This window comes from Solanum stenotomum, chromosome 11 (assembly GCF_019186545.1).
Source record: "Solanum stenotomum isolate F172 chromosome 11, ASM1918654v1, whole genome shotgun sequence".
Classification (NCBI taxonomy): Eukaryota; Viridiplantae; Streptophyta; class Magnoliopsida; order Solanales; family Solanaceae; genus Solanum; species Solanum stenotomum.
In genome coordinates, this window is record NC_064292.1 from 18,082,210 (window position 1) to 18,099,279 (window position 17,070).

The window sequence follows — 17,070 nt, forward strand, 5'->3', positions numbered from 1 at the left end:
TGGTTGGAATATTATTCTCATCAAAGTCATCTTTATATGGAAGGCTGAGTATATGCTTTTTCCTGTTGAAAAATGCATTAGGGTGATCTCCGCAAATATCAAGAGAGAATTGATTAGATAAAATAGCAATTTTCTCCTGTAATTTAGGATTTTGTAAGATATGATCAACTTCAATACTATTAATTTCTTGTTTTATAAAATTAACTTGATTATTTATTGAAATTAATTTTTTCAATTAAATTATTTATCATTCTAGTAAATGGTTTAGTCACAAATTCAAGTATAAAAGGTTTATTGTTCCAAGTACCAATAATTTTATTATTATCCCAATGAGTAAGTGAGAAAATATTATTTATAAAAGGTACACCCAAAATAATTTGATTGGTGATGCTCATTAAGTTCTCTTATGTTAAATGTTAACCTTCATGGTTATGATTATATGTCTGGCACTGAAGTTGTCTGTATATGTTATAGAATTTACTATAAATTATTGTATACTTTGAATCCTATGTGCAAAGTAATTGATTTTAAAAATGAAACTATTTTAATTGAAACTAATTTTGATAAATCTAAGGTAGTCACAAGAAGACCCATCAAGTGGGAAGAAATTGATTTTCCACAAGAGTGGGTTATTGAGAATGCTACCCAACCTAGAAATAATATTAATACAGATATTTCTGAAACTGAACAGTTGAATGATGGAACTGTTAAAATTAGATTTTCAGAACCAACTAGCATGCAAATTGATAACTATAGCATGTCCTCTAGAATAACTAGATCTAATTCTTCTTATATATCTCATGTTGATTATATTGTTTAGATTCCTTCCCGAGCATCTACCTCTCAAATCAGAGAAACTTATAGATGTGATAATATAAAAATTGATAAAGATAATATAGCTAGAACCTGTCCCCAGACATAGCTTGGATTTAGATATAACTGAATTTGAAATGAATTTTTCGGATGGACAATATTCATAATATGGTTTTTAATGACTGACAAAATTATAGATTTTAGTCTGGGTTCACCGGCAAGAGCTAGAATCGCTAAAGATTTTCAGCGAAAAAAATGGAAACTATTTAGAAAATGGTTTTTCAGGATTTTTAATAAAGAAGAACAGTATGAATTCCAAGAAGAATAAAGATCTTTTTGATTCAAAAATTAATAAATTAGCTCCATTCGTACCATGGTTTATGTGTAAACATGTTCATAACTATATATCTATGCTAGAAAGAGATTTTGTTTTAAGTAATGGAGAAATTACTAAATCTGTTTTCCCTCCATTACAATCTTTTCAGATTAATAAAAATGATAAAATTGATAATTTTAATGCTTTTTTCAAAATTATTTGAAAATGATACTGCTTTAGTTACTGCACAACATGTTAATGTCATGATTAAGCAAAATAATTATGCCAATATTTATATGAGTATTTTGGGTGATCATATCATTTCTTTACATGATAAAGTAGACAAAATCATCTCTTTATTGCCTACTAAAAATAAGAGTAAAGAAAAGATAGCTCATAGCAGTTTGCTGCCTCCGCTAGAAATTGAAGATTTTAAGATCAAAGATTATTTAGATCTTGAGAATTTCTTAGAAAAAAAATTCAAAGGTGGTGGAGTACAGCCTATTAATGTAGAGAATTTCTCAGAAGGAGAACCTAGTCATATTAATAATTTTTCTGATGATATTAATAAAATCTCAGAAAAATATGCGAGAAAACCTGTTCAAAGGATGTACTACTATCCTAGGCCCACTCCTCAAAATGTTTTGTTGGAAGAACATGAACACATTATAACTAATAACTATAATGGTAAGGGAATCTATGAATGAAACATTGATGGTTATACAGATAGACAAATTTATACAACTGCCCATAGAATGCTTATGTATAGTACTATTTGTAAGAGTAACAAAAATAGTGATAAGACTATTGTTGATATGATAACAGCAGGTTTTACTGGACAATTGAAGTGTTGATGGGATAATTATCTCAACCAGGATCAAATAGATAAGGTTCTCATGGCAGTAAAACAACAAGGAGAACAAAATACTCAGAATGCAGTTTATACACTGGTACTGAATATTATAGAATACTTTTCGGGAAGATGGTCAGATAATAGTGAGACCATCAAGACTCTACTCCAAAATCTGAGATGTAAGACTCTTACATCATTTAGGTATTATAAGGTGTGTTCTTTTGTAGAGTGATGGAGTTACCAGAGTCTAATAGCACTCATTGGAAATCCAAGTTTATAGATGGATTGCCAACTCTCTTTGCCGAAAGGGTCAGGATGGCCATTAGAGGAGAAAATCGCAGTATTAATTATGAAGATTATACCTATGGGAATCTTATAAGTGCTTGCGTATAGGAAGGACTTTCCTTGTGTAATGAAATTAAGTTGAATCAGCATATTAAGCGACATCGCTTAAATGAGAGAAGGCAATTAGGAAAATTTTGCGAACAATTCGCATTTGATATTCCTAAGCAAAAATCTAAAGAAAAGGAATATACTCCTAAAAATAAAAAATATTCCAAAATGGATTATGAAAAATGGAAGAAAAAGATAATTGAAAAGAAGCTTAGAAGAGCTGGGGAAGGAAAGGGAGACTTCTCTAAAACAAGGAAAAAGTATCATCAAAATTATAACATGTCAGATACTTGTCACAAATGAGGGAGATTTGGTCATTATGCCAAAGATTGTCGAGTCAAGGAAAAGATTAAAAGTCTTGACATAGATGATAACATAAAGGACTCTCTTAATCAAATCATGCTCAATTCTAATTCAGAAAGATCAGAATCAGAAGGTAGCAGTAGCGGATCCTCAACAAGTGAAGATCTTAAAGCTCTTCAAGAAGAAGATTATATGACTTCTGAAGATGAATGCTCACCTTGCCAACAAGGAATGGCCTGTGAAAAGGATGATGATGAAGATGATCTTTATAAGATCTATTCTCAATTTAGAGAATTGAGTATAAATGTTATTGATAATGACATGGTATTGGAGCTCTTGCAAAGTATTAAAGATCTGGAAATAAAAGCTCAAATTATTGATAAAATCAGTAATACTTCTACAACAAATATCATATCCCCGAGGAAATCCCTACTAAAGAAGGTTCATATACCATGGCAGAGGTTAAAAATCTCTTACTTGAAAGGAGAAAATTAATAAGCTCTCCTATGACTATCAGTGATTTAAAAAAGGAGATTGATAATCTCAAAGAGGATATTGTCCGGCTAAAAGAAAAGAATGTAGTTATAGAGGTTAGACTAGATGCTATCAAAACTCGTCAGGATTTAGAAAATGTTTCTAAATCATCGTCCTCTATTGAAGGAGAGAATAATAGTCTTGATTTTATGAAAGATCTTTGTTTAAAAAATAATAAATCAGACTTTTTATACAGTCTTAAAACTTTTACTTTACAGAAGTTTTATAGTAAAATTACTCTTTTAATAGATTATAATTTTAAAAAAGAATTTATTGCTCTTATTGATAGTGCATCTGATTTAAATTGTATTCAAGAAGGACTTATACCTTCAAGATATTTTCATAAAACTACTCATAGTCTTCGTTCTGCTAATGCTAGCAAAATGAATATTGAATTTAAATTACCTAAGGCTTTTATTTGTAAAGGGAGAAATTGTGTTCCTCAAAGCTTTGTTTTAGTAAAAAACATCACCAATCAAATTATTTTGGGTGTCCCTTTTGTAAATGATATTTTCCCATTTACTCATTGGAATAATAATATAATTATTGGTACTTGGAACAATAAACCTTTTATACTTGAATTTGTGACTAAACCATTTACTAGAATGATCAATAATTTAGCTGAAAAATTAATTTCAAATAATAATCAAGTTAATTTTATAAAACAAGAAATTAATAGTATTGAAGTTGATCATATCTGACAAAATCCTAAATTACAAGAGAAGATTGCTATTTTATCTAATTAGTTCTCTCTTAATATTTGCGGAGATTACCCTAATGCTTTTTGGAACAGGAAAAAGCATGTAGTCAGCCTTCCATATGAAGATGACTTTGATGAGAATAATATTCCAACCAAGGCAAGGCCTTGTCAGATGAACTCGGAATATTTAGAGTTATGCAAAAAGGAAATAAGTTCTTTATTACAAAAGGGCCTTATAAAGCAGTCCAAGTCACCATGGTCGTGCACAACATTCTATGTTAGTAAACATGCTGAGTAAGAAAGGGGAGCACCTCGTCTGGTAATAAATTATAAACCGCTTAATAAAGCATATGATGGATCAGGTATCCCATTCCTAATAAGAAGGATTTATTAGATAGAGTTTATGATGCTATTATATTTTCTAAATTTAATCTAAAATCAAGTTATTGGCAGATTCAGATAGCTGAGTCAGATAGGTTCAAAATCGCTTTTAATGTACCAATGGGGCAATTTGAATGGAATGTTATGCCATTTGCTTAAAAAAATGCTCCATCAGAATTTCAGAAAATAATGAATGATATTTTCAAACCATACAGTAATTTCATAATAGTCTATATAGATGATATCTTAGTATTTTCCAAAAATGTGGAAACTCATTTTAGACATCTTGAATTGTTTTAAAAAATAATTATACAAAATGGCTTGGTTTTATCACATCCCAAGATGGCATTATTTAAAACAAATGTCAGGTTTCTTGGTCATAATATTGAAAGAGGAAATATCACTCCTATCAATAGGAGTATTGAATTTGCTTCTAAATTTCCGGATGGTATTACTAACAAGACTCAGTTGTAGAGATTTCTTGGGAGTCTTAATTATGTTGCTCCTTCTATAAAAGATTTAGCAAAAGATACTGTTGTTTTATATGATAGGTTAAAGAATAATCCTAAGGCTTGATCAAATGATCATACTGAAGTAGTTAAAAGGATTAAGGAGAAGGTTAAAAACCTTCCTTGTTTAACCTTGGCCAATTCAAATTGGGCAAAAATAATAGAAACAGATGCTTCAGATATAGGATATGGTGGAGTATTAACTCAGTATTGTCCTGATAATAAACGTCATTATATTATTCAATTTTATTCTGGCAAATGGAATACAGCCCAAAAATGTGTTCTTAAATTTCAAGGAGATCTTTATAATCAAAAGTTCTTAATAAAAACTAAAAAGGAGAGAGGAATTCGAACCCTCGATAGTTCTTTGTTCAAAACTATACCAGTTTTCAAGACCTGTTGTTGTTGTTGTTGTTGTTGTTGTTGTTGTGTTGTTGTTATTGTTGTTGTTGTTGTTGTTGCTACTGTTGTTGTTGTTGTTGTTGTNAATGTGTTCTTAAATTTCAAGGAGATCTTTATAATCAAAAGTTCTTAATAAAAACTAAAAAGGAGAGAGAGGAATTCGAACCCTCGATAGTTCTTTGTTCAAAACCATACCAGTTTTCAAGACCTATTGTTGTTGTTGTTGTTGTTGTTGTTACTACTGCTACTACTGTTGTTATTGTTGTTGTTGTTGCTGTTGTTGTTGTTGTTGTTGTTGTTGTTGTTGTTTTTCTTCTTGTTGTTCTTTTTATCATTATTCTTATTATTATTGTTATTATTATTCTTATTATTATTGTGATCGGTGGTAGTTCGACACCAATTGATTCACACTTAAAAATTGGCAAACTATTTTTTGTAGGCAAATTTAGATACGTTAAAAATGGTTTCAATTAAGAGTGTGGTTACACATCTTTTTTGAAGCACTTAAATGAAATTTAAGGATGCGGTGACGCACCTTGACCAAATTGTTTTAATAATTAATTTTATTAATTCAAACCAAGAGGTGTAAATTGAGATTATTAGGTGTGATGCACTCGAGAGAAGAAAACAATATATGCTCTTAAGTTATTTATATGTCAAGAATCGAGAATGCAGTGATGCAACTGATTTGAGACCAATAAAATTCATCAATTTAAAAATACGAGCGAACTGTAGCCTATAACATATCCAAAAAATAATTTAAAAATCAGTATAAGTCAATAAAAGCGATCGTGCTAGAACCACATGACTCCAGGAATGTCTAATACCTTTCCCTCAGTCAACAGAATTCTTTACCTGAATTTTTGTTTTCGCAGACCAAAACTAAAGAGTCATTTCCAATTGATAAGGGGTTCAAAAAGGTGACTTGGAACACCGTAACTCAATTTCAAGTGGCGACTCTAAAAAATAAAAAATTAAATAATCTCTAATCAATACCGTCACTTTAATTGGAAAACCCTATCCGCGTGTGAAAATAGGGGTGTGACACTCATAAACAAAGGAGTTAGACAAATGCTCAGACAAAGAAGGCAGAGACCTCAACAGGATTATAAGTACAACGGAAAACAAAGAAATAATTATTATACTAATACTGTGGAAAACCAAGACATATAGAACAACACTATCCAAAATGAAAAATGAGAAATAATCGGAGAAATGAAGATCCTAAAAGTCTAAGAGCTTGGAGTCAAGTAGAAACATCCAAAGATGATCGTGATGAAACCGCCAATATATGTTTCATGGCACTAGGCGAAACAAGTGAGATAAGACCTTTCAATTATTCAAAATGTAATGACTTATAAAATTCTTTGGATATGGTTAGTGAGGAATTGTAGAAAGTTATCGATGAATACAACAAAATTGCTCAAGAAAAGAAGAACTGGAAAATACTTCTAGAAGCAAGTCAGATTGAAGTCGACATACTAGTAGAGAAACCGGAGGAAGTAAAGACGCAATTGAATATCATAAGAAAATCACCCAGTGATAGCTCCATTAGATCTGACAGATCTAATCTTAATAACATCATAAAGTCTTCTATTTATAACTCCATCACATCCAACAAATCTTTCTCTAATATCTCCCATAACTCCTCATTTCATTATGTTGAAACCTCTATTAAAATTACTTGTTATACTTGTGGTGACTTTGGTCGCAAATCTTTTAACTGTAAAAAGTTTTCTTCTGGAAAATGGATTTAGAGACCAAAAGTTGTTTAAACTAACCTTGAAGGACCCAAAAATACTTGGGTACCTAAAAGAAATTAATCTATTAATCTTGTGGAAGCAAACAAAGAGAACATACAAAAAGGAAATGTGGGTAATAGACAGTGGATGCTCCAGACATATGTACGAAAAGAAAGAAAACTTCAAAACTCTTAAAAGAATAGATGGAGGATATATAGGGTTTGGAGACAAAGCAAATGGAGAAGTAGTAGGAGTTTGATCAATCACTCTTAGCTCATCATGTGATCTATCAAAAGTATATATGAGTGTGTGAACGATGACCCCAACCGACGGGCCATAGGTTGAAATACGACCCATCCTGTCAGGTCGTCGGTAGAGTACTAGGGATCAACTTTAGGGACCCAAATCCTACGGACCCAACCGACAGATCGTACGTGGACCTACGGGCCGTCGTTTGGACCCGTAAATGGACTTTTGAGCCTTAAAAACTCAATATAGAATCCACGGATGTGATCTATGATTAACGCTCAGATTACACCTCTTTCATTTTTAGATGTAAAGACGGTCATTATTCAGTATAAAACCCAACAACGAGTTGGGTCGAACCCACAGGGAGCGGTACAATTGTTCAGATTCAGTTATGAAGTATAAATGTAATCTATTCAGTTATAGGAATGTAAATTATCGTAAACATGTAAATAATTCTAATGGGGTGACAACGAATGCCAGATAGGGGGTTTGGATTGTCAATTATCAGCTACAACATAATCAAACACGAGGGAAATAACAATATAGAGAAAATTCTCGAGTTGTGATCGATTATAGGCAAATTTTAGTGTACGGGTAATTGAAATTACTAACAAATAGCTAAATAACAGTGGGCAGGCTAGAATATAAGTAAGATAGTTTTCTCTCGAAGAACTACCCCGAATCAAGTGATTTCTTTCAAACATCAACAAGCTTAGCAAATAAGAACATCCCACACCTTAATTCATCCACTCTCTCGAGCTAGATGGGTAGAATCAGATTTAGGATTTACTCTTTTGAGCTAAACCCATATCAACCCAAAAACTATAATCATTAATCGAAAGCTTTGGTTTTAAAACTTCTCTCTCAAGTAATCCCAGAACTCTAAACTAGAATTGCATTTGCAACTACAATTCTTANGTAAACATGTAAATAATTCTAATGGGGTGACAACGAATGCCAGATAGGGGGTTTGGATTGTCAATTATCAGCTACAACATAATCAACCACGAGGGAAATAACAATATAGAGAAAATTCTCGGGATGTGATCGATTATAGGCAAATTTTAGTGTACGGGTAATTGAAATTACTAACAAATAGCTAAATAACAGTGGGCAGGCTAGAATATAAGTAAGATAGTTTTCTCCCAAACAACTACCTCGAATCAAGTGACTTCTTTCAAACATCAATAAGCTTAGCAAATAAGAACATCCCACTCCTTAATTCATCCACTCTCTCGAGCTAGATGGGTAGAATTAGATTTAGGATTTACTCTTTCGAGCTAAACCCATATCAACCCAAAAACTACAATCATCAATCGAAAGCTTGGGTTTTAAAACTTCTCTCTCAAGTAATCCCAGAACTCTGAACTAGAATTGCATTTGCAACTACAATTCTTAGATTAAAACACAACTATCAATTAAACCCACTTCAATTCAGCATTTAAGTCAGTAAATAACAATACCCATAAGCTAATTTAACCCATACTCACATGATCACACCCCAAGAATTGGGATTTTATCTAAGCATCATAAAAGGGTAAAATCAGTTACCAACTAGATTAACCATCAGTTGGGTAAGAGTCTCCAAGCCTTTACAATGCTCCAAAGAGCTTAAATTCAAAAACCCACTTGCAAATCCTCAAAATTAAGCTTAGAAATCCTCAAAGTCTACAATAAGAACTTAAAAACTAGGAGAAAACTCTAAATCTAAAACTTGGGGATCAGAACTATCTAGGAACTCCTCTAAATTCCTTAATATTTCAATTAATAGTTCCCTGCGATTTTGCCTGAAAGTCCACTCGACGGAAAAGTCGCGCCTCGCCAAGTGGTTCGGTAATCCGCCTGTTGTTCTCTTCCATCACAATTTTGCATTGGTCCTCAGCATCCCAGGTCTTGTAACTTTGGGCGATCAAAGTTGCCATCGCGGAGTCGATCGGCCATTCGCCGATTGCCCATTTATGTTGCCAACTTGGTTCTTCCCCAGGGCTTGCATGCTGGAACTTTGGACGAGCTAAAGAGCTACTCGGTGGTGCGGCGAGTGGTCTTGGCGATCACCAGGATCACTTTTCTTCACTTCTTCAGCTTTTAGTTCCTTTTTGTCCGGTCATGTCCTTGCCTTACTCCTTAGCCTTCATAGCTGCAAATCCACACTTTAACATCAGTTTAGAGCATAAATTAGGCATTTTAGGACACTTATACTATCAAAAACAAAGCCCTAAATGAGTCGAAATATTGGACTCATCAACACCCCAACTTAAACTTTTGCTTTTTTTCAAGTAAAACTCAAGATTAATCAGTTCAACAAGGATGTCTACAAATAGTGTTGCATAAGACTCAACATAAATGCACATAACAAGGTTCAAATTACTCATACAATGATCAATTGTGCACTCAAAGATTCAAATTGTGACTCACGATCATCAAGAGTACTCAAGCTCACAATGCTTGCTACAAATGTAAGTTCAAGCTCAACAAATGTATTCAAATGCCCTCACAACAAAGATGATTCCATATTCACACAATATCTCTCAACAATTTAAGGTTCCGAAATGACATACAACTTTCAAACTCACAAAGATGAACACATGCATAACTCCACCCATAGGCTTCGCCTTTATTTTCCAATCAACATTCGTTTCAGCTCACTCAAAATCAAAAAGGTCTTTTTAAGGCTTGTAATGAGGCTAAGTGTAAAGGTATAGAAATTTAGGCTTAGTGGCTCCTACCTTCATGAAGTTTGGCTTGAAAATCATTTTCTCCTTCTCTTCTCATTCAAACGTGTTCATATTCCACCCCATTATCCAACTAGACATGAATCACCTGATACCCCACTTCTTTTGCTATTTTCACAACTTTTTCAGTCTTTTTGTTTTCTTTCTTCTTTTTCATTTCTTTTTCTCTTTTCTTCTCTTTTTTTATATGGAGGGGTTCCATTATTTTCCAAACAATCCAACTCGGGAAAATATTTCACATTTCTTGATTCTCCTTCTTTTTCACCACACCCCCAACTTAGGCTTTTGGCCTAAGTTGGCTATTCAAACAAACCATTCTTCATGAAAGTTATGGGTGAAACGTTAAAAAGAGGTCACAATTTTTCAAGTTTCTTCCAAGAAAAAGGTTAGGCTCAAAAGGGGCCAAGCAAGGTTCACACTTCTCACAAGGTTGGCCACAAAGAGGTATGTTGTCAAATAGGCTCACTCTTTAAAATTGTTTGCCTAAGATCATGTCCATTGCTTGCATCACTCAATCAACCGGACCAATGGGGGCAAATTCTAGGTGTTATCAAGCACAATGTTCAAGGTAACCTCACCACACAATACATTGATACAATTATCAAACAAGACTCCACACTTTCTAGTTAGGATGCAATGTTCATCACAAGAGACTCATTCGACAATCGGCTAGTCACAACAAGATGCTCAAAGTTCACATATTGCCTATGTAACTTTGTTTGCCTCATCGTAGCTGCACATTCATTTTGTTCAATTAAGATAACTATTAAAGTCATCGGTATTAACCATAACCGACACTCAAATTTGTACAAGAACAACCACAATCACACATAAAAGATGCAGAAAATTTTCAAAATTTGGTTCAAAACCATTTTCAAACAAAACAATGAGCCACAATTTATGAACAACCACATTTCCACAACCAAGATATATATATATATATATAATCCAATAAGCTCAATATTCACAAAACAGCCCACAAAAAAGGTAGGTATGGAAATAACTCACACCACTTACAAAATATGCAGTTGTCCTCAAATGCAATTAAAAACAAAAATAGTCTAAAAGGTGACAAAGATGGAGGTAAGAGAATCATCCTTCTAGGCTAAGCCTGGGGTGAAGTCTACATATCCACAGCTCTGTCTGTCTGGAAATCAATGCCCGGTGTATCAACATCCTTGGCTCCACTGGAGCCCACCATGGAAATATCCCTCAAAGAGGTTTGTACAGTTGTATGCACTATGGCTCCCTCTAGGTCTGCCAAATCATCATAGATAGTCGCATTAGTCACACCTAGATGCTCCTTATCTGTCTCACCCTCGGACTCAACAGTTGCATCATCAACTCTAACCTCATCTTCGGTGGTAGTTGGAGGCACCTCAGAATAATCTGGAAAATCTACACTCGGCATATCGGGAATCTCCACAGACCCAAATAGAGAGGTGAAATTAGTGGACTTCAGCTGGTCTATATCTTTTCTCAACCCAGTAATGTCGTCTTTCAAGGCCGTCACCGCATCAGTAGCTCCCTATCCTCTATCACACACCTCTACACTCATAGTGAGGGCATCAATAGAAGCTCTGAAGGATGTCAAAGCAGTAGTAATGACTCTCTCAATCATCCCAGGGATAGCAACCTCTAATCGGGAGGCACACACATCGGCGGATTTGTCCAAATGCCCTATCTTGAACAACATCGCCTAGGTGATCGGAGGTTTAAAAGCAGAAGTGGCAGTAGATCTAGGGGAAGCGGGTGTAGCAGAAGTGCCAGGAGTATCGAAAGGAGTGGAACTAGAAGTATCTGAAGGTCAAGTGGTCGGAGTAAGCATGATTGCCTCTGTAGGTAGCATATCAATGTCAACCTCCGGGGATGTGTCCACTGGGGTTGCCTTCCTCATGTCAGCCTCGTCCTGCATGTACTCGGCCTCGATACACCCATATTGTGTAACCTTGATATCCCTCTTCTCATCTCGTGGAACTTGGGCTTGTCTTCATAACTCGGTGATCAACACCAGAAATGGGAAAGATGTTTGGCGCCGCTTAGCGCTCATGGCCATCTCCTGCTCAATAATCAACCCCAAATTCAACTTGTTCCTAGCAATGATGGACCCAAGACAGGCTGCCTTTGGGTGGCAGAGGATAGACTCGTTCTGGGACGGCATGATTGTGCTGCTGAGAAACCCAAACCAATACCTCGTTGCCAGATTAAGATCATTCTTCTCTATGAGCGCTTCAGCCTCAATCCACCTCGGGGTAATGTCGAAAAGAAGGGGTAACCAGCCAATCTTTTAGGTCATGTAGAGTCTTTGTCGTGATCATACTCTGGTAGTCATGTATGAAGTCGGAAGCATGCCCAAACATAAAATTTATTTCATCGCTGCTGCATTTAACCTTCTTTCCTCGGACCACCTCAATGTCCACCGGCATGAAGGCATTTGCCTTCTTCTTCCCCTGAGGCACCAAGTCACTGTAAGCTGAGTAGAACTCCCGGACCCAAGTAGGACTGTATAGGCCATGGGGTTTGGTGAAAACCTCGAATCTATAGAACCTGAGAGTGTCCCACACCTCTGTATGTCTGTCCACCACACCATCGGTAGACAACCTGTTCTCCTCTAGTATGGTCCTCAAACCCTCAACCTTTAGTCGGTTGAGTAACCGGGGTGGAGGACCCTCAACTGGTGTTGCTGGGACCACTAATTGCTTAGGAGGAGGCACTGGAGCTGAACCTGAAGGGGCAGACGACGGAGGCACTGGCATCCTAGACAGATCGTTCATTGCCTTGGAGCGTAGCTCCGACCTCTTGGCCTCAAGTAACTGATCATCCTGAGGTTCAGAGATAAGATCTTGAGAATCACTCTGCGATTCCCTCTCACTGTCGTAGGTAATAAGGTGTGTCTCGTATACTCCCTCACTATCTGAGCTAGCCTCCTCCGGCATTACAATTGTGAGCGCTTTGCCCTTGCCCTCACCTCCCTGTGGAGGTAGTTTCTTGGCCTTAGCCTTGGAAGCAGCTGCCTCCTCATTTATAATGACTCCTCGTGCCCGCTTTTACGGGCGGCCTGTCTCTTTCAAAAACTTTGGGTCTAGCCATTCCTGCAAACAACATAGAAAAATGTTAGAAAAAGTTCTAGAAAAAGTGCAGAAAATAAGTTGCAGAAAGACTTGCCGAACCGGTCGGTGAGTCACCGAATCACTTTGGCAAGCCAAGTCGGGCTCACCGAAAGTTCCAGCACAAAAATTTCAAAATCTCAAAGCTGGTCGGCGATGTCCAGGGCCTTTCGGCGTATTGCCGATACCAATCGGCGAACTAAAAGTAGCTCGCCGAAAGTTATAGTGTATTTTATGGAATTAGGAGCGCAAAACGGCGATCAAGAAGTACGTTCGGCGAGTCTGTGAGCTCAGGCATATCGCCAAAAGTTACAAAATCAAACTCAATATTTTAAGGAAATTAAGGGCAATCTATGTGACTTAGGTAAACCGTTGAACCATTCGGTGAGCTCGACTCAGCTCACCAAACGACCCATTGTGCCAGTTTCTCACCCTATTCTTCAAAATCAAACCCGTAGCCCACGAAATTAAATTTAAACACCTACACTATGAAATTAAAGCAAGGACCATACTAGCCATGCCTCGGGATACTCAAATTTCCCCCGATTTGGACAAAATTTGCTATTTGATATCGTTTGCCCTTAAGAATGACGTCAATTGCTCTATCATTAGGAAAACTACGACATTTGGCGTAATCCGAGGTTACTCAGACTTAACCCCGCTAGACCCAACAAAAATTTAGCACAACCCAACAATGTCAACTCAATTTCAACAAGGAAAGACACGAGAAATACGATTAAAGGCTGAATAATTACTATTTCACTAAGAATTAGGCAAACAAACAATCACACGATGATTACCAAATAATATTCAATAACAAAATACCGATTTCATTCGAGTTCAACAACATATTGAGTTCGGGGTTCGGAAAACCAACCTTTATGCCAAAAAATGAGTTTGAAATGCTAGGCGGCAAAGAATTTCCACAATCTGAGAAAAGATCCCAAGAGAAAGAAGGTACAAATGCGCAAAATATGAAAGACTAATATCGAGGTGAGAGTACGGGAGTTGAAAAAATAAGAAAATGAAGGATTATTTTTAATTTAAAATCGTTTTCCCCTTTAAAACCTTTCAGTTTGCGCGCTAGTCGGTGGAGTAAGTCATGCCCACCGACCCACTTGGCAATACGCCGAGTGGTACTTTGGCTCGCCGAGTTTTACAGAACTCCCAACCCTTTGGGGGTTCAAACGGCGCGAAAGGTCGGGCTCGCCGACTGAGTTTTTGGCTCGCCGAGTTTTACAGAATTCCCCATCAAGCTAGGTGGTTTCAACGGCGATCCAAGTCGGGCTCACCGACCTCTTCGGCGAGTCACCAGCTGGACTTTTGGCTCGCCTAATTGCCTAATTTCCAACACTTTTCACTTTTCAACCTGCAAAATCAACACCCGTTATTCAAAAACAAAATTTAAAACATCAAAGACTTAGGTTGCCTCCCAAAAAGCGTCCTATTCAACGTTATGGCACGATAGAGATACCAACTCAAACTTCATTTTTTTGGGATTTGCCATTGTGTCACTAGGCAACCCTCATTTTGGCCTTGGATTCAAATAAGTCAAGATTTGACCCATTTGTGTCTCCAATTGCTCGATTGACACGGAATGAGACGTGATCGTCTGGTTAAGTGTAAAGACGTTTTCTTTCATTTCTTTCAAAACTTTGTCCGACACTTCTACCTTATTGAGAATGCGTGAGAGCATGTCTTCCATACAGACATTCTCTGAGTCAGCCCTTAGTTTGTTACGCTTTTGACGCTCATAAGGTGGAATGTACCAATCCTTATCACCCTCTCTTTCCTTCCAAGTGGAGTTACGATTACGCCATTCTCTGTCACGATCTCTCCATCCATCATCTATGTTCCAACCTAAATTTCCACCCGGTCTTGGATAGTTTTGACGAAAACCTCCTCATTGATTTGCAAGGAAGTTCACTTCCTCGTTGTGCAATGCCTCAAAGTGCTCCTCCTCAGGGTTTTCTCCACATACACCCACATCATTTACACTGTTCAACCCACTACCCATCACATTTTTCAACAATAAGTCCAGTTGGGTCATCATTTTTGCCATGTTTTGTCTCTCTCTTGATCCTTCTCGATCTGCTCTTTTGTCATTCTAAAGGTGAGAGGAGACACTTGGTCCTCACGAGTGTACCATGCTCTATTGATCTTGGTCACGCAATCAAGGAGTTGAGATGCGACCTCCCAAGGCTATTGCATTATACCACCGAGAATAAGTTGATCAGCAAAGACTCCTGTAAAAGTATTGCAACAAGACATCGTGGGGCAGCCCATTAGTTGGGCAATGCAGTAATATCTTTTGAAACCTCAACCACATCTCGTGGATTTGTTCGCCTTCTAAGTGTTTGTACCCTTGAATGCCATCTCTTAACGTCATTATCCTTGANCAAGGAAGTTCACTTCCTCGTTGTACAACGCCTCAAAGTGCGCCTCCTCAGGGTTTTCTCCACTAACACCCACATCATTTACACTCTTCAACCCACTACCCATCACATTTTTCGACAATAAGTCTAGTTGGGTCATCATTTTTGCCATGTTTTGTCTCTCTCTTGATCCTTCTCGATCTGCTCTTTTGTCATTCTAAAGGTGAGAGGAGACATTTGGTCCTCACGAGTGTACCATGCTCTATTGATCTTGGTCATGCGATCAAGGAGTTGAGATGCGACCTCCCAAGGTTGTTGCATTATACCACCGAGAATAAGTTGATCAACAACCCCTTTGTTTACTGAGTCAAGATTCCTGTAAAAGTACTGCAACAAGACATCGTGGGGCAGCCCATGAGTTGGGCAATGAAGTAATATCTTTTGAAACCTCAACCACGTCTCGTGGATTTGTTCACCTTCCAAGTGTTTGTAACCTTGAATGCTATCTCTTAACGTCATCATCCTTGACGGGAGAAAGTACCTCATGTAGAAAGTTGCGGTCAACTAATCCTAAGTGGTAATGGAGTTTCTCGAAAGATCATCCAACCACTTTGTGGCTTCTCCCATCAAAGAGAATGGAAATAATCGAAGGCGGACCAATTCTTGAGAAATGTTTTTGAACGAGAACGGTCCACAAACGTCAATGAAATTCCGAATGTGCTCATGGAGATCCTCATGAGCCAGCCCCCCAAACAATCCTTTTAATTGTAGGAGCTGAAGCATTGTGCTAGTGATGTGAAAAATAGCATTCCCTTCAGCAGGAGGTAAACGTATAGCCCCGATACCACCCAATTGGATAGGGTTGTTAATATCATTCAAATTCCCTATATCGTCTTAGTGGCCAACTTGGTTACCATTGCTCCCATTTACGCTCATTTCTTCTTCTATTCAACACAACCACACAAACAAAAACACAATTAGTGAATTCAACTATATCACAAAAAGATAACAGTTCAAACTTCAATAATAGAATTCTAAACAACACCACTACCCGATAGTGGCGCCATTTTGATTAATGCTCAAATTACACCTCTTTCGATTCTAGATGTAAAGACAGTCATTATTCAATATAAAATTCAATAAAGAGTTGAGGTCGAACCCACAGGGAGCTATAACTCATAAGGAAGAAAATAGATTTATGGATGGAATCAAATATGCAGTATTTACAGACAAAAGTATTCGGTTATTGGGGAAAAATCAATATACTTCTAATGTCGAATCAGGATCAACTAGGACAAAAATAAATCATTGGGTCGAACTCTTCTTTGGTGTCAAGGTAATAGCTATGAATAGTCATCGACTTCCGGGAAAGAGTAGAAGAATGAGACCTATTATGGGAGGGAGCAGTACAATTGTTCAGATTCAGTTATGAAGTATAAATGTGATCTATTCTGTTATAGGAATGTAAATTATCGTAAACATGTAAATAATTCTAAGGGGGTGACAACGAATGTCAGATAGGGTGTTTGGATTGTCAATTATCAGCTACAACACCATTAAACATGAGGGAAATAACAATATAGAGAGGAATTCCTGGGATGTGATCGATTATAGGCTAATTTCACTATATGGGTAATTGAAATTACTAACAAATTGCTAAA

General features: G+C 36.7%; 1 protein-coding gene across 1 annotated transcript in view; it reads right to left on the minus strand.

Moving 5' to 3' along the window:
* Window positions 1-16,355, minus strand: part of LOC125844213 (costars family protein) — a 974,123-nt gene extending 957,768 nt beyond the window's left edge. The window contains exon 1 of the mRNA XM_049523486.1: window positions 16,351-16,355. The gene's annotated coding sequence lies outside the window, so the exon portion shown is untranslated. The remainder of the gene's footprint in view (window positions 1-16,350) is intronic.
* Between the last annotated feature and the right edge of the window lie 715 nt (window positions 16,356-17,070).